We start from the raw sequence: 24,549 nt of genomic DNA, 5'->3' as shown, positions 1-24,549 counted from the left end.
ACATTAGAAGGTCATGGTTGAGAATTGTAACAAACGTTATTATTTTCTGTATTCATGGCATTTCACTGCTGAATAAAATAAAGGACCAAAACTTGGAATTTGAAAAACAACTGTCTACCTCCAGCATCAGAGAGTCATTTTTTTTCTCCTTCCACTGTTACACATATATCTTTTATTCTACAAAGGCACAGCCATGAAAATCTAGCTGGCATTACACTTTTAACGTTTCAGGAGCTGCTACTTCAGAGATGTGATGGAAGGGGTTGGAAAAAAACAATTAAAGTTTAATGTATATGTTACAAGGCTTTGTTCCAGCTTCCAGCACCTAGAGTCTTGTTTAGAAGAGCGGGACAAGGCACTGTATTGCCCACCCCTCTGGACCTGTAATGGGTTTAGCCTTTGTATGATTCAAGCCCACTGCTTTCATGTAACACAAGCATGTCCCAGTATACACGGAAGTACTGCTGTGTACCTTTGAAAGGCTTTTGTAAGAAGTGACTTACCCAGCTAGGCTTCATTTCTGAGCTACATGCTGCAAAAGTGGTTTTGGCACAAACCACATTATTAAGTCTGTTGTCATGCTCATGTTAAAAAAAATATCTGCCTTATTACCATCAGGGTTCTGCATCATGTAGAGAAAACAAAGATGTGAAATTTCATCATTTTCCATCCGTCTTCAAGACAGCAGTTTCCTCTTGACACTTCAAAGGAAAAAAAATACAGGCCTTTTAGCTTTTGGATTGATGGATGTTGACTGGTAAAGCGCTATGACAGGCCATGTGGCTAAATCAACTCCAGCAGGCCCACCACACCTTGTCGGTCATGGAGCAGCCTCACACTGACACCCTCATTGAGATTCAAACTGAATCTACCATGACCAATAGGTTGCCCATTAGCTCGTCTGTATGCCGAGAGCCTTCTACACGTTCCAAAGGGTGCTCAGGGACATCGTGGGACCCTTTGAATCATGTCCGCTGGTCATTTAATCGTAACGCTGATGCATGTTCTTTTTCCTTACCATATGATGTCCCATGAGAGGTCAGAAAACAACAGCATTTTTCATAAAGGCACACAGACACACTCCTCTTTCTCTTCCCCCCAATGACAGTCCCAGGCATCAGCCATGGCAGGCTCCTGTTATCTCCTCAGCAATGGCGTTCCAGAGCATTAGCTAGCTCGCAAGGCACTCGTCTTTCTGTGCTATTTATGCACTTGGAAGTGTTTGTGAATTCAAGTGAGGGATCGCATACGGAGTGCAACAAGGGCCGCTGTGTACTACACAACATCAGAGGGAGCTCCGACATTAAAGTGTGAGAGCGCCTGCTAGAGACCCTTCTTTCAAAGGCCATGAAATAATAATGGGTTGTGGTTAGAGAGGTATCCGTGAGTCACACTGGCTGCTTTTCATAAAGTGGAGTTATTTACAGTGCGATGAATAAAAGAAAGGGTAGCTGGTGGTGCAAGTCTTTTCCACATGAACGGTGGGGTAAAAGAAGTCCCTCTAATATACAGTGGCAGTGCTGTGTACTAGAGGCTGGGAGAGGGAGAATGCATCGAAAAGAGGAGTTAATTTCTGAAAGAAAATGTGTTTTTTGAAGCTGTAAAGCAATGTTTGACGTTTTGGAAAATATGCGTGTTCACTTTCTTGTTGAGAGTTAGTTGAGAAGATTGATGTCACTGGAGTGTGAGTGCGGTAAATATGAAGCTACAGCCAGGGGATTAGCTTAGTTAGCTTCACTTAGCATAACGACGGCAAATGGGTCAAATAGGAAGCAGGAAGCTCTATCCAAGTGTAGCAGAATCTACCAGCACTGAAATATCATGAATTAACATGTTATATCTTTTTTTTTTTAAGTTCAAAAGTTAAACCAACAAGTTGTGGTTTTATTAAGGGACATGAAGTGTTAACTCATTCCCTATGTATCTCAAACTGAGATAGCTGGTTGCAAGTTGTATAATATTTAACATACAGTCATGAGAGTGGTAGCAATCTTCTTGTCTAACTTTTGAAAACAAAGTGTCTCAGAATGTTCAAGACAAACTTTTTTATGAACGTCTTTGTTCGTCTGAGTCCAATGTTCAGAGGCGAAACGTCTCACATCCTGCCCCTCTGAATTAGACAGTGTATCCTGGCATCATTCATTTAATCGCCAACACTGACCAATTAGGTCAATTTATGAACCGTCCCCTTGCGGGATTGAGTGGTAAATATCTCCAGTCTCGCGGTTTATTGATTAAGAGTCCAGACTCTCTCTCTCTCCCTCTCTCTGTCTCTTTCTTTCTCTCTCCATCTCTTCTGACCTGACCATGCATGTCGACTCCCTAGAAGACCCTCGCCCCCAGGCTGCAAAATTGCCTGCTAAATAGTCCGAGGCAATGGCAACGCTAATTGAGATCATCATTATTATAATTGCGAGCCCTGAAAAGCGCGTCTTAAATAATTTGCATTGCTCTCAAGTTGATATTGGACGCAGTACAAAAATAATTGCATAGCTCCGAGGCATGACGCTTGGTTTGGTGGTGGGCGAAGGGGACGCTTGTGTCCCCGTCCCCACCCCACCCAGCAGTGGTAACCGAGCTGATATGGGTGCCACAGGGTGATGTACTCCATATCAGATGCCATCAGAGGAGCCGCGTGTCATGTTTTTGTCACAACCAGCAAATTTGTGGTGAAAAACAAAAGTCCCAATGAGATCCGAGTCCTTTAATGCTTTGTGTTTTGCACTGGTCACTGTATTTTAAATGAAACCTGACTCTAAACTCACCTTCTGCACTGCCACACGTCTGAGTTTCCACTCTGTTGGAGGAGCTGCTGAGATCGACAAAAAGAAAAAGAAAAAAAAAACTCTGTGACCCCGATACATAAAACTTCACTCATCATTACATCAGAGGGTCCTGACGTAAAGGTACTTTTCACTTTGTGTGGATGTGATGTGCAGGCACCGGTGTAATGTATGCAAGAGAAATGCCTATTTCTCCAACTGAAACAAGGGATTAACCCAACAAAATGGTGAGAAACTGCTGATATTCATGAATTCTTGCCTGTGGCAGTATCTGCCACATACACACACATATATACACACTCACACACACTCATCCTATCAGGTTCTCTCTCCCCCCGTCTCACACATACACATACAAGCACACAGAGAGTTGACAATAGCCCTAATGAATATGATATGGCAACATGATATAGCTCATTATTTGTTTGCTCGACGCCTTGACAACAACAACAACCCTTCTAGGCTGCTGGTAAATCTTTTGCCCGTGAAAATGAGCACATCAAAGAAGAATGAAGGGGTGGAATCAGATTAACTAAATCCTCTTAGAAACAACACTCCCCTCAAACACACTCTTTGCCTTTATCACGCACATTTCCCCTCTCCTCCACACATCGTATCTCTCTCTCTTGTATTACTTTCTTCCCTTACATGTTAGTTGTGATAAATCAAGCTGTTTGAGGTGGATAGCGTGCAGGTGGCTGGAGAGGTTACACCAAAGAAAAAAAAAACCCAACTATCATCTTTAATCCATGGTAATCACATCTGGCCTTAATCACCAATTCATAATGGAATTTATAATGGAATGATTTCAATTACCTAGCACCACCGGCACCACCGACTTCTGCAATTAAATTAGGACAATGCAATTGTATGTCTTTGTCTGAAATCTCAATATGTTTGTGTTTAAGGAGTCTTCTGCCCTTTTCTGTTTGTGGAACTTCTGAAGGAGAAGTTTGGTCTCAAGCTTGTGGGAAAAAAAATTATTATAATAAAGAAAAGGGAAACCTTGGGAGTTGATCGTGTGGGGGTTGGGGGTGGTAAAGAAAAAAAGAAGAATCTAGCATTAGTGAGGAATGGTGGGTTAAATCACTTACTGAAGATTTTTAATGACATTTCAGTGTTCCTTGTATAATTACTCTTCATCCGAGATGGGCCGTAATGCTGTTGGACAGTCGCGGTTCAGGCTCGCTAGCTCGCTTCATTAGCGTGTCATTCCTATTTCACATCAGAGGCTTTAATTGTAATGCTGAATATGCACAGCTCTCCACAGAAGCCTAATCAAAGTGGATCCACTTGTATTATTAATATCAGAAATCAGCCCGCTTGCTATTTTTTTATAAATAAAAGAATACAGACGCATAAATCAGCTGTCATTTATTAGCATGGCCCTGGCATATCCGCCAGACATGCAAGAAGAGCAACCCCACCCCATCTCCATTCCTCCCTGCATCACTCATCAAGATTTAAAAAGAATAAAAGACAGAGAGGAGAAAAGAAGAAAAAACTGCATTAAATATACATACTAATTCCACCTTGAAGTAATCAGATTACAAAGCAGGTGACACTGGGTGCAGAGAAATTTGGATGGCTGGCAATAACAAGGGGATGGAGAGGTTCACAGGGAGGAAAGATGGAAGGATGGGTGGACAGAGAGAAGAGACGTGATGGGAGGATTAAGGATTTACATTCAAAAGCAAATACCACGAGAGAAAGAGACTACAGTGCAGAAGAAACAGTGTCTTTGAAAAGGAGAGAGGGAGTAAGGGGGGGCTGCAGGAAGACTGAGTGTGGCCACATACAGGTTGTGCTGACCAATCATAAAAAAGCAGCTGTGTTTTGAATCCTGTGGCAGTGAAGAGTCAAAGTGCCACGAACCGCTAATCCACAGCCGAGGAGTCGCTTTTGTATTGGTGCTGATGCAGATGGAGAAAGTAACGCTGTGACTGAAAACCTGCTCCGTCTAAGAAAAGGACACACAGGAGCTGCAGAATGAAACCAACCTTCAGTTAATGGAGGGACAGGTGTATGTGCAGGATGAAGTCATGTGTGGTTTGTGTTGAATCAAAGAACACAGAGGGCAAAGAAGTGACTTATTGTCCTTTCACCTCAGTGCAGAGAAAAAAAAAATCACGTCATATCACATTTAACTCAATTTGAACAATTTCATTAACATTTAACTAGTTTCATTCATTTGTTTCGACCTTACAGACATCTGAAACATGAAAAGACACAAGCCAAAAAGATTGAAATCTACTGATTTGATCTATAACAACAACCTTATCATATTTATTCAGCCAGGTAAAGTCCTAAAGTGAAAACTTCATTCTGGTGGTGTAACAACAACCTAGTGAAAGTAAAGAACAACAACCTACAAGACACTTCCATTGACCAGTTCAAGACAACAAAAGAATCTGTCACAAGCCAACACTGTCACTTTTAATGTCAGGATACAAGAAAAGTTATGACAGCTTCAGGTGGGTGAGACAGACATGGATTATTAATTAGACATTAATGGGGAGACAGACATTAATTAGGTATTAATGTGGTGACTCCTCATACTGAGTCTACCCTCACTTTCCCAGTCACATCCTTCCTCTCTGATTCTATATATAGCTAGGCCCTTTAAAAAAAACTCTCCACGCCACCACGTCTCCACCCACTGCATACTCTCATCTGTGTGTGTGTGTGTGTGTGTGAGAGAGAGAGTTACACTGCGCTAACACTTTTAATTTTGTTCTGGCAAGGTGCATTTTGGGGCGATTCCATTTGCTTGCTATGTCTTGTGGGGCTAAATCAAACAGCACTCAGGTATTTCACACAGGCACACACACACAGACACAGACACACACACATTCCAACTCTGGTTGTTGTGTTGTCTTTCCCTGACATGTAGCTGTTTTCTGGCGTTTGCTGTGTGCTGAGCTGGAAAAAAAACAAAGTGTCTTGCTGTAGTACAGGGCAACATGCAAACACACCACTGCCAAACATGTCAGTGTCAACATGTGAGAGGGGAATTCACCACTGCTTTGAGAGGTGGGTTGTGTAAACTGCACGCTAGCTGGCTGATGAAAAGACTTTTTTTTTTTTCTTTTAACAGAGGCTGAAGGGAACAGAAAGAGAGGGAAGGTATTGTGATGAGACACCGCATCACAACCCAGTGTAGGCTACTGTACACGCTACAATCCAGCTGGAGAAACGATAGTGGCGGTGGGGGGGCGGTGCTCAAGTGCAGGTCAGCTCCATTACCTGGGTCCAGCATGTCTCTCTCACATCCTCAACATACATATATAACCCCAGTTTGATGATATTCTCTCCCAATCTCGCTGCTTTCCATGCCAAACCTCTTTGATCTGTGATTTGCATTTTTAGCACCCACGGGGTGAAAATTATTTGGATGAGATTTCTCTCTCTCTCTCTCTCTCTCTCTCTCTCTCTCTCTCTCTCTCTCTCTCTCTCTCTCTCTCTCTCTCACACACACACACACACACACACACTGCCTTCTTTTCTGCATCTTCTCACTCACCCATTCACCATACCTGGGGCTTGTAAACTCTTCCCTCCCCCCGTGACTCTCCTCGCACTCTTTTCCTCCACACCTCCCTCCCTCCCTCCTTCTCTCTCTCACTCTCTCTCTCTGCTGCGCTGCTCTACATCTCCTTTTAATATCAGCTGTGCCCCGGAACGAAACAAACAAATTAGCCGAGGGGAGCAGGGGAAGGGGGCTTCAATCTTAGTTGCACACCTGTATGAGATCCGTGGGGTGAGCAGCAGAGCCACGAAGGCTCCACGCGACAGGGGGGAAATGCGCGAGGTAAACCTCGAAAGACTCCAGGCACTTGAATTTTAATTTGAAAATTTATACAAAGATTTTGTTACTTAATATTTTTTACTTTGTTTCAGAGGGAAATATTACTTGTAACTCTTTGATGTTTCCTTGTTAAAAGACTCATTCAAAGTTTAGTTTGATTTGCTTTCTTCTTATGGACAGGCTTATGAAGCGTTTCTAAATTTGGGACTAAGTTAAGCTAACTAGTTGCTAGCTGTAACCTTGCACTTAGGCTACATTTTAATGTTCACTGAACAGACTCTGTTGATTTAACCCTCATAACGAAAGGTGTGTTTTACATAAAGATTGTAGAGTCAAACCTGTTTGTGACCCCTTAAAAAAACATTTCTATTTGATGTCATATTTCAGACATGATGTTTAAGTTATTAGTGGTTTCACCAAAAAGTCCCCCCCACCCCACCCAATCCATCCAGCTTCTCATTTAAATAACTGATGTAAAAGATGTAAAACTATTAGTTATTTCAACAGAAAAAGGAGAGATATGGGAAAATGAACAGGAAATTTGAAAGCATATTTCTTTTCTCCGTCACATTATTAATCTTATGACCTGTGTCGTGCTAATCTAGTGACCCTAAGGTGGAGAACTACTGGACTACAATACCTAAATGTAAAGGTGTCCAGTAAAACACCCTAAACCATACATTTCAATGACACTAAGTTTTTTGAATGCAGGACATTTACATTGATTTAAAAGACATGTTAAGACACAACAGAGACACTATTTTGTTGTGTAGTTTTGACTGTAAATGTAAGTCATAATCAAACTCACTCTAAAACTTCCTGTGACTCATAGAAGCCTGCAGCAGCATCGCCTCTTGCTCGTGGGGAAGCAACGTCACCCCCCCCCCCACACACACACACACACACACACACACACACCAGACATCCGTCTGCTTCCAGCTCGCTGGCCATTTGATGTTTTTAAACAATTTATATTTGTTATCATATCAAAGAGGAGGCGTGTGGCTATCAAACGTGCGAGGTGCACACTCTCAGCCGAGGGGCCCTCTCAGTCAGCCACGCTGCATTCCTTATTCTATTTTATCTCTCTTGGTTTTTGACTAATGTCAGTAACAGCTACCGGTAATAAAATGCTTGTTAGAGTTTGTGCCGTTGCCTCGGAGCGGAGGCTTTGATACATTGTCAGGCCATTTGCCAGTGTTTCCTGATTACCTTGCCACCGACTGCATGTTTATTGATTGGGAGTTAATAAAGCGAGAGGCCTCCGCTTATTCGCCCTCGCTTCCTTTTCTGCAAAAGGTGAGGCTTCCTTTGATGTGGAAGTGATACATTGTCAGGCAACATAAACGCGTGTGTTGTAATGTCAGCTTTGCTCCTAGCCCCCTTTTTGCATTGTTTGCGCAGTGCTGTATGGAGGAGCGTCGAGGTTTTCACTTTGACTCGTATTATTGTCGTTGTTGGGGAATAAATTGAAGGTGTGAGGAAAAAACAAATGGTGCCAATTACTTCCATTACCTGCAGGCAGTCGAGGTGACTTTAGTTTGCTGTCTGTAATGCTGACATCTAATTCTACAATATATCTTTACATCTGGCTGTCTTTATGTGTTACTGCTTTTATGTCTCTATGTGTAGGACTGTCACTGTGAGCCTGTCATCTCTGGATCTGTTTATCTGCTGCCTTCTGTATCCCACCCCCTCCTCTCTCCTTCTATACTGTCTGTCCCCATGACAGTCGGTATGGTGATTCCATCCCTTACCAGCTGATTGTCTTTTGTCTCCGTCCTCTCTTGCTTCTCCCACCGCTGTTTATCCTGCCCCCTTCCCCAGACACAGACCACCTTGGATGATTTTCTTGTCTCTGTGTCTGGCTGTCTTGCATCTCTTCCTCCCCCCTCTGAACTCCACTGAGCCAGCAGTCGTGTCAAATCAAAATAACATCTTTAAAAATTCAGTCAACATTACCCCTACAAACAGCAAGGGCCTCCTTGTTGGCTATTCATGTATTCAGGTGTACATTGTATCATGGTGGAGATGCATTCGGAGCGTGTGGGAGCCCAACATGGCAATTCCATCAAAATTTGATGTATTCATTCATAGTCACTAGTAAACTCTGTTTGTTTGCAGATAACCGGCATGTTTACCAGAGGCCCGGCGATGGGGAAAGCAGACGGGCACATGCAGATCAGTTTCTTATCGGACAAGTGGTGGCCCTGCACCTGCCGGCCATGTAACCCCTGCTGGGTCCCCAGTGGAACATGAGCCTGCCGAAGGTTTTTCCTGTTTCCCTGTCATCTGCCTGTCTCGCTCGCACGTGTTTTTCCTGAGCAGCGCTGCGACAAACACCGTATGTGCTCGGCCTGAGAATCCCTTCCTCCCCCTCGTCCTCCATCCCCTCTATCTCTCCCCGCTTTCCTATCACATTTCTCGCAGTATTTACATCCTTGTTTAGTGTCACATTCTTGGGGTCAAACTAAAAGCGCCGTAGCCTCAGGCTGGCTCCCAGGCTTGTGTATCATTGAGTTTGCTGATCACTTTCACTGCCTATCATACCCCAGCACTTTTCCTGCCTTATTTATTATTTTATTTGTTGTAATAAAACACCCACTAGAGCTTGTACAACTTGATCTAGAATAATATGTAAATAGAAAGTACTACGGGTCTGGATTTGCTGCTCTCCCCTCCCTCTTCCTCCCTCCTGCCTCTCTCACTTCCTGGAGTCAGCCCCCCCTCCTGCTGCGTGAATCTCTCCCCTCGCTCTCTCACATTCCACGGCTCTCTTCCTTGGAACCGTCCCAAAATCTCATCGTGTCAAAATGCATTACGAACATCAAAACATTTCTGTTTACAACATCGCAGTCGTGTCAATTAAATCTGATAAATTATTCAAACATTTATCTTCCCCCACCATGCCTTGGGAATTTTTAATCAAGCTTCTTATTTGCTTTAAATTAGCACTGTCAAGTGTGCATTTGTGTAAAATCCCTGGTATCATTAAAGATTTATCAATTGGAAATCTGTTTGGGTTGATTTTACTGTTAATTGGCTAGGAGGCGTGCTGTGGCTTTACACTCCTGCAACAAGTGCCTCTGAGTTGGGTTAGAGCAGCGGAACAAAGATCAGCATCTGTACAGATCTACTGCTGCTGCAAAACTATTACACACCAAACACTACTAATGCATCTGTCAGTCTTTTTTTATCAACAGAAACTTCATTAGGCCTTGAGATAATACTGTAATATATCCTTTTTATTGTCTATATCACCGTGTTTTTAGAAAAAGTAACATGTTTACACTGCATTTAGGGTTATGCGACATTTGTAATGGTGGTGGTTTTTAAAAAAAATCATATTTTTGAAGTTTTACATTTAAAAATACCCTGTTATTCTTCACTTGTCCACTACTGGGCCAGTCAACTGTCCACACATCTGCTCCCCTTCAAACATCAGTCACAGGACATACAACGCACTCCCCCGTGAGCTTTTGCACCTCAGCCACAGAGTCCATGTTGACTCTGTTTTCCAGCAGCTCCTCTGAGTTGGCTTCCTTCCTGCATGACATCATGTGTCATTTTCTGAGACTTTGGCCGACTGTCTGACTGCCTCTCTGATAATAACTGTGTTTATTTGAACACTGTGAAGCCAGTTGTTGCTCTTCTGCTGCGAGGATTTTCCCTGTTTTCTCTGCCATGGTCTCTTCCCTCATGTGTTTATTAGTCACCAGTTTTTGTCTGTGCATGCATGCGTGTGTGCGTGCGTGTGTGTGTTGGTCTGTGCAGCTGGGCATGGCCTCTTGAGCTCCATGTTCCTTGCAGGACTTCCTCCACACCTGATTACTACCCACTCATCAACTCCACCACCTGCTGCAGTATAAAGACAGGGTCAGCTCAATGTTCCACTTCACTGTGTGGTACAAACTCTTTCCTCTTTGTGTGGAGCACGTGTTACTCCTGTGCCTCAGGTCCATACCGCTGCCACGCTCGGCCCCCAGTCTTGTCTTGCCTGCTTGGATTTTGCCTGCTCAGGTCTGTGGATTCCTGTGTGTATGCCAACCTCTGCCATTATTCTGCCTTCCCGTCTACACCCCCTCTCCCCTCCATTGCCATCCCCAGCTCTAACCTTCACATTCAACATAATTGCCTTGCCTTCACCACCAAACTAAAACCTTACAACTACCTCTGCCTTGTGAGTCTGGATTTGAGTCCTCATTCACGTGTCAGTCCTCCGGTTTCTCATAAACTCGATGGACAGTGTGGATTTAATTTCCATACTTTTGTAAGTAAAACAGATTTCAGAATTCAGTTACATAAACCACACATGATGTCAGCGGATGATCAAGGACGCTTCGAATTAAAGGAACGCTCGGGTTCTCATAGTCAGCTGCTCTCTTGGTATATATTTGTATGTGTTGGTTGATCTTCAAAGAAAGCTTTCCTATAGGCCTGTGGAGACTCTCAGTGACTTGGCATGACTTCAGATTGTCAGTCATTTTTTTTGGACCTTTCAACATCGCTGTGGATCCTCCTCATCCTTACATGGGAAGCCTCTTCTCGGCCAAAACAACCTACGCGTCCGTCTCGCTCTGTTGGATTTGTGGTCGAGTCTGGTTTGTACAAGTACACTTTGACAGCAGGTTATAAAACATACCATTAATCTCTAGGTTTTTATATTACTTGATAACATTTCCACAACCTAAGTGGGAGTCTGGAGGTGAGTCCCATTCACCACCACCTTGTTCGCTGTCAGCCAAGAATGTCAGAAAGGGAAAGGCTGCAGTTTACATTGACTGTACTCTACGACGCAGGCATTCCAGCCAGCTTTTGTTTGTCTCTTTAAATACATAAGCTGTCATTTTAATTAGCACTGCTGTCTACACTGGGCCTGTGCAAGCTCACAACCGAGCTCCATCTGAAGTGCCACTTAAACCTGCTCTATATTGTTATGCTTCATGGCCATTCAGCGTCCTTTTTTTTTTTAAAGTGTGGATATATAAACACAAGGTGGCTGCCCAGTAGTAGGATAACCGAGGCCCTGTTTGTATCAATGTCTGTTGCAAAAGAAGCTTGTCATTGATGCATTTTGCATTTAAACCCTTTAGGAAATGACTACTAACTGCAATTTTCTTGCATCTCTCAATTATACTTTAGTGTTAAAGAACTTAAGCAAAAGTAGTTATGTTTTAATAGTTTGAAACCAAATCAAATCAAACTGTCAAACCTTTGTGACACCCCTGAAATTTCCTTTGATAACAACTGCTTTAATTTGTATAAACTCAAAATTCCAAAATATAAAATGCTATTTTTTTCACGTGTGACACTTTGTCATTTTGAGCAGGAGTAATTCCAACTTAAGCTGTGAACAAGACTAAAGCTAAATCAGCCATAGCGGCACAATCCGAGTAACATTTAAGAATAAATCAGCTGGTATAACAGCATGGCGAGCCAGGCCAGATGGCAACCACATGTCTGTCCAAAAGGCCTCCTGGAGGTTAGACTGAGGTCAAAGAGCAGCTCTGTGATCCTCACGCAACCTGACCGCCTCCCTCTCCCTCTTCCTCTCCCTCTCTCACCCTCCTCCTAGCACTCAGTTTCTCTCATGTCATTTGCACACTTCTTCTCTCTTTTTTTTATTCCTCCTCCTCTCCTCACATAAAAATTAAATATCCCTCAGCAACAGATTAGAGGAAATGGCAGCACAGCAAGTGTTTTATATTCTATTGTCCTCCTCTCAGTTGAGTTTCGGTGCAGTTTTTCCAGTGTTTTTGAGCATGTTTGAAGCTATATCAGAGATGACATGTTTTGTGCATATTTTCAAACAGTTTTCTTTTGTAATGCAAATGGATGTGACTCTGTCAATAAGTAGAAAGGCAGACGCATGCTGAATGGATAGCCCCAAACTTTGGTGGTGCAGAGTTTTGACTGCTGTGAAGGATTGTAATGTTAACTGCTTGTGATGGGGGGGTTGTTTTAGGGCTTCACTGACTTGACTCAACCACACTCGCTCATGATTTACAAATACACACACATACACATGCATATATCTTGTGGGTTCTCACGTTTGTGCATCGCTGCTCCCCGTCAGAACTCAACCCCAGCGCACACGCGCGCGCGCACACACACACACACACACAGGCCTCTCCACAGCCCAAAGAACCTGCAGCACATCTGTCTACACTCTGCATCTCCTCCTCCTCCTCCTCCTCCTGCTGCCTCCTACTCTTCCTGCTCCTGGCTCTGCTCCTCTAACCGTGGCCAGGTGTTTGCCCACAGCCACTCAGCTCTTCATCTCCCGGCCGCCAGACCGACGCTGATGTAATTGCTCTCTCTGCTGATCCATGAAAACAGAGAGAAAGGCGAGGGGAGAGAAGAAGGGGAAAAGCAGAGAAAGACGGAGGGAGAGACGGTCTGTGCTGTAAAGTCAGAAGGAGGGCTGAGATTATGTGACAGGGAGGTGTGGGTGGCGAAGAAGGACGTGTGTATGTGACTATTTTATGGAGGGTGGGGTGTGAGGCTCTCTGTGTGTTTATGAGAGGGTCAGGAATAAGTTGGGTGAAATGTGTGGCCAAGTTGGAATGATTTTTGTTGTTGGTATGTGTGCGTGTGTGTATGTGTGCACATTTCCAGGTGTGCATGGGGCCGTCTGCACGCATGACCTCTCCCAAGAGAGACAAAGCAACTCCACAGTGGGACTGTGGCGTGCTTTTAGTGATTGTGTTGTGAGGGCAATGTCAATTAATGTATTCATGATATTTATATATTTAAATATATTTATAAGGGGTTAAACCCACAGGGGGAGGTGGCTTTCCATTTTCCTAATGACATGCAAATGGGGTGTAATGTTTTGTTCTGTCTCAAGCCCATTCTAGAGAGTTCTGAGGTGTTATGGGAATTAAACACAGACTGCATTTGTGGCTCAGAGTGGCTGACACATCACTGACTGACAGATAAGTCTGAGTTTGACCATTTAGTATTTCAAAAAAGTTTACCTTCTGCATATACATTTTAGATGATGCTCTGATCGAATTAAAATTCATGTAGGAGCCCTAATAATCTACATAACATGCAGTCAGTAATCAAGAATTACAAGTGTGTCCTGGCAACACATCAAACAAATTATTCATGTGCATTTGGAGTGATCATATATCACAGAAAAGCTCCGAGGCTCAATATGATTCACTTCATCAAATTGATATAAATGCTGAAATGAAGTGATAGCACTATATTTAAATTCCAGTCTGTTAGTTATCCAATATTGCGCACAGGTATGTTAATAATGCTGCCGCCATTATAGTTCATCACTTAAATTGTCCAATTTTGCGCTCAGCAAAAGAACTAATTCATCAAGCATATCCTATTTGTTCCAGCATGAAACAAACAACAACATTAATTTAATAGTCTGAGATTGCAACACTTAGCAGAGATCCCCTGGAGTTTTAAATGAAAGTGTTAGATTAGATTAATGCTTCCTCCCTATGTGGCTAACCTGCGGCACGGTGATGAGACGATACTGTATCAAATTAGGGAATCAGAGGGAAAAAGCCTCCCGCTGTTAAAGATCTAATTATTGCAAACACAATAAACAGCTTGATTGTTTTTAATGTCTGCTACTGTACCCTGCCCCCACACACTCTGGAGCTTTACCGTAGTGGGAGAGTGTGCGTTTCACTGTACACACACTAATGATTCATTTTTATTTATAGTTCTTTTAAGGCAGAATTTATTGTTCTGTATAGCTACGTCACTGCCTTTGTTTTTCTTACCCTAACTTGACATTTAGCACATATAAACACAATAATATACAGAAAAATGTCAAAATTGGTAACATTTACACAACAAAATATGATACATGTTGAATATATTGTGACATTTTGGGAAATATGCTTATTTGCTTTATTGCTATGAAAAGATCAACATCACTTTGGAGAGAGAAAGCTGTAACCATGCATATCATGAGCTAAATAAAATCCATGATCTGCCTAACAGCAACTCTCCAGCTGAACTTTTTAACATTCAAATCCCGTGTTTTATCCTTACAAAAACCAGAATGTAAAAACAACATGTTTACACTTGGATTTTTACCTTTCAGTCACTGTAAGTACTAAACAAACAAGATGTAACATGTCTGCGAGGTTTAGAGGTGCCACTAGGAGGATTTTAGTTATTACTATTTAACTGGTGCAGGAGGGGGAAAAAATTGTTTCACACACATGCATCTACTGATTTTGTTCTGTCAGTCAGGTGTTCTGTCAGATGGCGGATTTTTCATTCGGGAGCAAAACTCTTTAATTTCCACAAGCGCGGAGCAAATCTGTGCTGATTCAGCGTAAGAAAAATATTTATCTTGCAACAAATTGATTCTTGATATTAAATCATGTGTTCACTCTTTTGAAGTGCGCCCGTGATTTAAGCCTGCCTCTTTTCTATGTCCAGCTTTAATTAATTAATGTCATTACCATCATTGTGGTCCAGCTGATTGGTTGGTTCATCATTTACAGTAGTTTCTCTCCAAATCTCATCCTCTCCAGCAACACTGACATTTGGAGAATTCTTGATTAACATAATTAGACAACTTTGATGGGAGATTTACAAAATCCCCCCCCCCCCCTCTTTTTTCCCCATCCTGACTTGTTTCCATGCACGTCTCCCAATCTTCACGTTAATGCTGTGAGTCCGTGGATTAGATGTGACATTTGTAAGGGCATATTTAACTAAGAGAAATAGTATATAGAAAATATCCTTGCTGCATAAAGAATAGATACAGTGGAGTCCATGTTTACTGTGCGTCATGCACTGTATCACTGGCACACACTTTTCTTTGACCTTACTTCACTTTATGTGCCTGACTTTTTTATGTGTTTATATAAAAACAAAAGCAGAGGAGAAGGTGAGGGTAAAAAGAGATGGAAGGGAAAAGAAAGAGACACAGATAGACTCTGGTATGCTGTTATTTCTCTATGAAGGAGACCACGGAGAGCTCCAGCGGTTTATTGATTTTCAGAACTGCTCTGCTCTCATTGTTATCCCAGGGTGCTCAGCACTCTTCATTGGACACACGCAGCACCTCAGGCTGTGATCCCTGTCTGAGAAACCCCAGCACTCACAACAGGCCCTTCCCACAGCACACACAACCCAGCGCCCCATTCATACCCATTCATGCCTATGTCTCAATAGCCTCCACTGAGGAGGTATCCGGCAGCCATGTGGGGAATATGGGCATCAAGGCTTCATTCTCACATCTTTGAAGTCTATTGTGTGTCTGCAGTTGAAGAGGGGGAATATCTACTCCTTTTTCCAGACGAGAGAATTAGACAGAGATTCCACTGTGTCATGTCAACTGTGTGTGTATGTGTGTGTGTTGTGCTTTGGTGGAGGTGAAAGGTTCAGATCAACAAGGCAAACTCATTTATTCCAGTTTCCCAGACTGACGGTGCTTATTCACGCTGCAGCTGTTGAGGAGGTTAAGTTAGTTTGGATAAGCAGTCACTCTGACATTTAGGATGATTACCCAGCATTCATCACAAGCTAACAGGAAAAAACACCCTAAGCTGTCCATACTCCCTTTTTTTACTGAAGTAATCGCACATGAGTCAAGAGAAGGAAAAATAACAAACCGCAGCACTTTTGTATTGTCCACAGGCCATCTATTCAAACCAGGCCATGTGATGTGCCATTGTGAAGTGATGTCATGGCTGCTGCTCACCTTTAGCTCGGGTTTGTCTTTAATTATTGTCAGGGAGGAACACACAGCCCAGCTCATCAACTGGATAAATATTTGACCGCTGTTCCATAAATTGGCATTGGGGGTTTATTTTAACGACGCATTCTGTCCAAGCCAGACATCATGCGCCGAGCGATGCACAGTGAATTGGCTCTCTGCAGGTGACCACAGCTCGTCTCGGCATGAGGTAAATTAAAACTCACATTTCTGTTGAGGAAATGAGAGATTTCATACACTTCCTGAATTTGTCTTATTTAATTATAACCTATGTCAAAGCCTAATCTAGGAAGCTTAGGCAGGGCATCCAATTAATCAAGAAATAGGTATGTTTGTGGACTGTGGAGGAGTGTGCAGGGATGTGTGTGCATGTGTGTGAATATCTGTGTGTGTGTGTGAGAGAGAGAGTTATTGCATGAATATGGGAGCATATCTGTGCTTTGTTTGTGCCATCATTTGTGCTTTTGGGTGCATGTGCATGTGGGTGGCTGCACGTGCCTGTGGGTAAAATTTGATCTGCCTCAACCCGGGGGGTTTCACTAACAGGACTCAAGGGTATGTGCTGGCACCATGTGAGAAAGCTCAAAGCAGGACACACAGGCTATGAGGCGTCACGCCCTAACACATAAGGATCCCACTGTGATTTTTAGCTAGCGTCGCTTTAGCTTGGCTTATGGTTTATGCTAATCGCTAATCTGTGAAGGATCATAGAAATCCAAACAGCCTGACATTTTTGATTATCATTCCATGTTGGACAACAAAGGCAGCAAAGGACAAAGAAGACAGACACAAAACTTTAAGGAGAAAAAAAACCCAACATCAAAATATTACATTCATTCACTCATTAGAGTTTGGGGATAGAAATGCACGCAATGGCATCAGAAAAATTAGATTAATGACAATTTCATTCAAGCATTAAGCTGCTCACAGTTGTGGTGATCATGAGCATTTCTCACTAAGGTTCTGATCACATAAGCAGCTACAAGTCGCCTCTGGCACGAACTTGTAACATTGCGTCAATTGTCACAATATGATCTAATAAGTCAGCGTCTCTGTCTCTGAGTGGCATGTATGTAGTGTAAAGTTGCATGCCGTAATGTGGCCGTGTTTGTTCCATAGGTCATGAAGATGAAGAAACTAAGAGGTGGGGGCAAATATGGCGCTGACATGTGAGTGGATCAGTGAGTGAGTATTTATGCTCTTTGTCTCAAGTGGTCTCTGCGTTCAGATTCAAGTTTTTAAACCAGATTCCACCTTTTTCTGGTTTCCACATATCATCAAAACATCAGCATATGGCAGAGCAATGAGCCTGAATGATGGGTCAAACACAGTTGCTGTCACGGTGGCTCTGGATGATTGTCAATAAAGTTAAATTAATCACAGATGGGTGGCAACTTTGATCTCATGTTCTTCCAGGAGCTGAAGGGTGCCATTTTGAATCCCCTCTAAAGCTGTGGCGCAGGTGTCCTCCATACATGTGTATCTTGTATCGCCTGGCCTGAGTTATTGTGATAACCTGTCGAGTGGGCCGACAGAATGAATCGCTGATCACCTGGTATTCTTTTTTTTTCTTTTTCTGAGCGATACATATTTATGAAGTCTGGTGTTTTTGTGTGAACATTCGTAACTGATTATGTGAACTCCTCTCCATCCAAACTTGGAGTCCAGATGTGCAGTTATACAAGCTGAAAGTCAGTCATTCAACTCCCAATGTCCATGCTCCTTGAGGAATAGGGTGTTTGTTTGCATTGAAACCCTAATCAGTTGCAGTAACAGGCCTCAGTCTGATCATAGAGAGATTTTTCTTTAATGAGTCCATCCATTCCTGCCCTATTCATGTCCATTCCCCATCCAGACAGAATGACTCAAACTGCCAAACACAAAGCCAGCCTCCTTTGACAGTTGGGCCAATAAAAGGTTGAAAGTTTTGATCAGACAGCCTCAAACAATCCTTTACTTGGAGAAAAAAAAAAAGGACTTACCATAATACTATTAATCATGTGAGGGCGTCAGGGTTCAGCTGGTGTCACGGTCATCTTGAAAAAGCCTTACTTATTAACTTCTACTCATTCTGTGTGGACCCGTGTGTAAAATCTTTGAAGGTTTGATCAGGTACAGGTGCCGGTGTCTGCTGTTTAAAACGGCACCCCAACTCTTTCGGCTGGCCATTAAAATCGACGTGAAGGCCAGCGTGGGCCAACTTTTGCATTTCTGTTAGAACGGCAATCTGCTGAGGAATATGCTCATTAGGGATGATTACAGATGTTCTGTCCTACAGCCATTTTCTGCTTCTCAGATCAGTTTCGGCTGAAAGTTTTACTCGGTAACAAAAAACAAATGTGGCGGGTAAGAAGCTCTTGATAATAAGGGAGCCTCACAGCTAACGATACAGGTGTACCAGCGGCGGCACACAAAACACAAGGCTCACACTGCTGCAAATAATCCACTACGCAAAGAAGTAACACATCAGAGCAATATTTGGGAGAAATAGTCACTTTTTTGCCAAGTTATATATGAAGTTTGATCCCACTTCATTAATACAGGTAAAGACAGATTTTATTGTGTTGTTTCTTCCCATTTGTAAATTTACTGAGTCTTGAGATCAAAGTCAATCTTCTCATGTAACTCTTGTCAAGAAAGCTATAAAAATATTTCACAAAATGTTAAATTATTGCTTTAAATAAATTTAATTAATAAAAAAAAAAGTTTTAAAGACAAGCATCAAAGACCCATAATGCCTTGCCGGCTGTAAAGTGGGAGAGGAAAGACATGGGAGCTTACAGTGGGAGTTTTTTTCAGAGGGATTGTGTGTTTATGTGTGTGTGCTGGGGGAAGCCATACACAGAGATGCATGTTTGTTTGGGGCCAGATTCCCTCCTTTGCCAGCGAAGGAGGATTAGGCTTGTTGGCAGCGTGTGCACCGACTGAGCCGGCGCTTCTCTTCACCACTACACACTCCAGCAATCAGGCAAGCTGCCAAACAAACAGATGAAGTCAACAGAGAGACGTTTCCTTGTGTCTTCTGAGATGTGACTGCAACAGATGCAACGCTGACACCGACGCTTGACACAGTGTGACAGCCTACTGTGTCTACACAGCCGCTTCCACTTTGACTTATTCTGAAGGTGGAGGGAGGGAGTCGGGGACGACACTATGCACATGATCACACACAAGATAATGTTTGTCAGCAGCAACAGCGGTGTCACCATGTAAGAGAGACAAAGACAGACGACGGGGGTTGATTTCACGGTGCAGTCATGTTGCATGTACTCCTCAAAATGATTTCCATATGTAGGGAGGACCTCGCAGTCAGTTTTTTGAGGTGCAGACTTTGATTTGCTCTCTGCGGGATTCAATCTCCGAGGTGAACTGTGGCCATTACACACTGCAAGGTCAAAATCCCATTACTTAAATGCAATTTTACCCATGATTTTTTCTTACAGGCCCCATCTCTCAAATATATCTCCACATTGCCACCCAGATAGGCAAGCTGAAAGCACTGCATGCTGGTTAACGGAGTTCTTGGCTTTGAGCAGTGCTAGGGGATGGAGTGAGGGAGTATCTGTATCCAAGTAATTACAGTCTGAGGGGGCACAGAGGTCCTCTGTGATTACACATCAGCCCTGTAATGGATTCAACACTTATAGACGGAGAGAGAGAGCTGCATTCCTTACCTTCCCATTGCCAATGCAGGGAACGGGTGGGAGCAGGCAAGGTGGGGCGGGGTAGGTGTTATGTCACTATAGATTAATAGTTACTTTCAGACACACTTGGACGGACGGACTCGGACGCTTGCAGTTCACTCGGACATTGTTTATTTCCCAGAATGCCTTACAGGAAGTTACGTCATTGTAAAGGAACATTACACCTGAACTCTCACTGCACATCCCCCTTTCTAAGTGTATTACCAATGTTATTATTAACATCATCACAGTTGAACTCTGTGGATTAATCATATCTGTGTAACCATTAGTTAAATCACATCTTGTTCATTCAGTCTTAGAAATTATTCTAGTCTGTAACTATAACAATAATAAAGACAATAAATGAAACAGAAATAAGCTCTCTGTCTATCTGTGCGCTGTCAAAACATTTAACTTAACATTTAACATATTCAGTTGAACTTTTCTCTCTTTTTTTTTCTAACTAGGAAGGTGGGGTGGACTACCCATTCCTTCCGCTGAGTGAGGGGATTTATTCTGCCCCGTGCTGTTCACTCAGACACCCAAGCACCTTCTATCTATTTCAGTTCAAAGTCTTTAAGGTAGCTCGGGAGGTGTCTCTCTCTAATGGGATACCGGCTTCTTGGAGGTGTAGAACCTTGTGGAGCTGGAACAGGAGCTGGTGCACTGTCCTCTGGTGGGACAGGGTTTGGTGAGTCTATGGGTTCAGCCCCAGCTTCTGGTAGAGTAACAAGATGACCACGGTTGCGGCGGAGGGTCCCTCTGGGGGTCTCGACTAAGTAAGACCGTGGTGTCCCTGCTCTCGCTGTCACTGTTCCTTTCTCCTTTATGTCTCTTACCCAGACATGGTCTCCTGGGTTCAGTATGACCTGGTCACGAGCTCTGTGTCTGGTGTTAAACCTCCTCCACTGTTTCTCTCTCTCTTCTTGTTCTCTCTCTCTCAGTTGTGTGACATCTGTCCATCCCGGGTTGAGGCAAGAAGGGAGGACAGGCACGGTGGTACGGAGTTTTCTTCCCATCAGTAGCTCTGACGGGCTATGTCCATTGCTCAGTGGCGTAGCACGATATGCCATGAGAGCCAGGTAAGGGTCTTTACTCTTTTGTAAGAGGCTCTTCACCGTTCTCACCGCTCGTTCTGCCTCGCCGTTGCTCTGAGGATATCTGGGGCTGGAGGTAGTATGAACAAAACCCCACTCAGAGGCGAACTGGTGAAACACGGCTGCCGAAAACTGAGGCCCATTATCCGTCCTGACTTCAGCAGGAATGCCGTGCCGCGCAAATATTGATTTGAACTGTTCAATTACTGCGGCTGCTGTGGTGATTTTCAGCTTGGCGACTTCAACGTACCTTGAGAAGTAATCTATTACAACCAGATACTGGCTGCTATTCCAGTCGAATAAATCTGCACCCACCAATTCCCAAGGTCTGGCTGGAAATTCTGTTGGCATGAGTGTTTCTCTGTTGTTCAGTCTTTCTTTTGCGCATGTCTCGCACTTCTCCACCATCTGCAGAAGTTGTGTGCTCAGCCCAGGCCACCACACAGACTGCTTTGCACGCTCTCTGCACTTTGCGATGCCCTGGTGACCGGTGTGTAACCTGTCCAAGATGTCTTTCTGTAATGATTTTGGGATCACCAGACGCGTACCTTTCAGCAGTAGGTCATTTTCTATTGTGAGATCCCCAGCATGCTGATGGTAAGGATAACATGGCCCTCCTATGCTCTTTTTGTCTGGCCATCCGCTGATACAGTATTGTTTCACCTGTTTCAGCACGTCGTCTCTATCTTGGTGGTCTTTGATTTGTTGCAGTCTCACCTCTGTGGCAGGAAGACTTGACATCACTTGATGTGCATACAGATTGATCTCTGTCTCCAGATTTCTGTCGCCTGGCGTTCTTTCTGGTGCCCGGGATAGCACGTCAGCAGTTGCTATGTTCTTGCCTGGGACATGTGAAATTGTGTATGCATACCTCATCAGTCGCATTTTCAGTCTCTGTACTCGTGGGGGTAGCTCATCCAGGTTCTTTGAGCCCAAAAGTGGTACCAGGGGCTTGTGGTCGGTTTCAATGTGAAACTCGATGCCGATCAGGAAGTCTGCGAAGCGCTCACATGCCCAGGTGATGGCTAGAGCCTCTTTTTCAATCTGAGCATATCTTCGCTCTGTATCATTAAGCGCCCTCGAGGCATATGCAACTGGTTTCACTATCCCGTCCTCCTGTCTCTGGAGCAAGACCGCCCCCAGTCCATAAGACGATGCGTCAGCTGAGACTGTTGTCTGTACTCTCGGGCTGTACAGTGCCAAACCTGGTGGTTGACTTAACTCCTGCTTGATGCTCTCAAATGCTGTTTGCTGAGGGTCTCCCCAGGCCCACATGTTTGTTCTCTTCAGCAGTTCTCTGAGTGGCTGTGTCTTTTCCGCGAGGTGAGGAAGGTATTTACCTAAATGGTTGACCATTCCGAGGAACCTCCTTACACCGCTCACATCTGTGGGCTCCTCCATGTTGGTGACTGCTCTCACCTTGTCTGGGTCTGCTTTTACTCCGGTCCCATCAATTATTTGCCCCAGAAACTTGACAGAGGTCTTGGCGAACTCACATTTCTCTCTTTTCAGTGTCACACCTGCCGCTTCTAGCCGCTTCAGTACCGCCAACAGCCGTGTGTCGTGCTGTGCCTGCGTCTCCGCATGGACCAGGATATCATCCATCTGACAGACCACACCGTCCAGGCCTTCCAGCAGCTGTGACATCCGTCTTTGGAAGTGTTCCGGGGCTGAGGAGATGCCGAAGCAAAGTCTGTTAAAGCAGTACCTCCCGTAAGGTGTGATAAATGTGGTGAGTAGAGCAGAATCTTTGGATAGGGGGATTTGCCAAAACCCTGAATTTGCGTCGAGTTTTGAGAAGATTTTGGCGCCTTCTAGCTGTCCCAAGGAGTGTTCCACTGAAGGGAGTAGATGTCTCTCTCTTTTGACAGAGTTGTTCAACTTTGTCAAGTCCACGCAGATGCGAACCTCTGTGTCATCTGGCTTCGGTACCGGGACCATCCCCGCACACCAATCTGTGGGTTGCTCCACTCTGGATATTACTCCAAGTTCTTCCATGCGGGTGAGTTCTCTCTTGACTTTTGGCAGAAGGGGCAGTGGGACCCGCCGGGGAGTTGACAGGGCGAATGGCGTAGCGTCTGCTTTTAGCTCTATTCTGTACTCTCCCTCCATTCTACCTAGCCCACTGAAGAGTTTAGGGAACTGCTGTTTCACTGCCTCTACTGAGCTGAAAGACACTGTCTCTATTCTCGCTATCAGCCCAAGCGCAACACTGGCCTGGCGGCTAAGTAGCCCCTTTTGCAGACCTGCAACCACATACACTGAGTTTACTACTTCTTTGCTGTCTGTACAAAGTTTAGCTGTAAACTTCCCTTTAACTGTAAGAGGGCTCATACCTGCACCATATAGCTTAATCTGGGTGGGCAATAACTTTGGTCTCTGAGCTATGGCTTGATATTCACTGTCTGGCAACACAGTTACATCGGCCCCCGAATCTATTTTAAATTCACAGTTCAGATTGTTTACCCGCACTGTAGTAACCCAGGCTTCATCTGTCTGATCTACTGTGACCGACCCCAAAAATGCTACATAACCCTCCTCTTCACCTGCAATCTGGACCTCTCCCACAACTCCTGACCTGCACACCCTGGCATAGTGCCCTTTCTTTTTGCATTTATTGCAGGTTACCTCACTGGCTGGGCACTGGAGTTTGCTGTGTGATGGAGTTTTGCCACATCGGTTGCATTGTCGAGTGTCTTTGTCTTTTTTCCACTTTGTCCGTTTTTCTCCTTGCTGTTTGGCAGGTCTGAAGGGTCTTGCCTGAGCCTTGATGCTGTCCACGTTGCCCGGATGGTTATCACACTTGAAATTATTTTTGAGCAAGTCTTGCTGTTTCTTAACAAGCTCACTCTGGCGAATCCTCGTGACAGCTTTTTCTAACGTCAGCTCCGGGTCCAGTTGTAGTTGTTCTGATAGTCTTTTATCTCTTATTCCGACAACAAGTCTGTCTCTTATCATTTCACTGTGGAGCGCCCCATAGCCGCAATGCTCCGCTAAGCTATGCAAAGCTGTGATGAAACAGTCTGCGGTTTCTCCGACCTCTTGTTGTCTTTGATTGAACTTCGCTCGTTCAAAAATCACATTTCTTCTCACAACAAAATGTGCATCCAGCCTGTCTCTCAGCGACTCGTAATCACCCGTCTCCTCGTCCGACAGATTCAGCGCAGTCAGAATATCCTCAGCCTCGTCACCCATCGTATAAATCAGCGTATTAACTTGATTTTCATCCGCCTTCAATTCTAGCCCTGAGACGATTCTGTACCTCTCAAAGCGGCGAATCCACTTCGGCCACTCTTCAGGCTTTGTAAAATCAAATTTCGGCGGCGGGGTGACTTGGAACTGCTCCATTTTGCTGAGCGAGCGAGGCTCTAACTGCCGCCAACGGTGATTAGCTTGTTAGCCTAGCCTCTTACCAGCAGACAGTTGGCTGGAAAAATGGACGCTCCGTGAGTTCTTCAGTCGAGTAGCT

General features: G+C 44.0%; 1 protein-coding gene across 1 annotated transcript in view; it reads left to right on the top strand.

The window, feature by feature from the left end:
• Nucleotides 1–6,471: 6,471 nt before the first annotated feature.
• mdfic (MyoD family inhibitor domain containing) overlaps nucleotides 6,472–24,549 on the top strand; it is a 41,435-nt gene continuing 23,357 nt past the window's right edge. The window contains exons 1-2 of the mRNA XM_083999736.1: nucleotides 6,472–6,594; nucleotides 8,716–8,935. The gene's annotated coding sequence lies outside the window, so the exon portion shown is untranslated. The remainder of the gene's footprint in view (nucleotides 6,595–8,715; nucleotides 8,936–24,549) is intronic.

This window comes from Trachurus trachurus (genome assembly GCF_905171665.1).
Source record: "Trachurus trachurus genome assembly, chromosome: 23".
NCBI lineage: Eukaryota > Metazoa > Chordata > Actinopteri > Carangiformes > Carangidae > Trachurus > Trachurus trachurus.
This window is presented reverse-complemented; position numbering and strand designations above follow the sequence as displayed.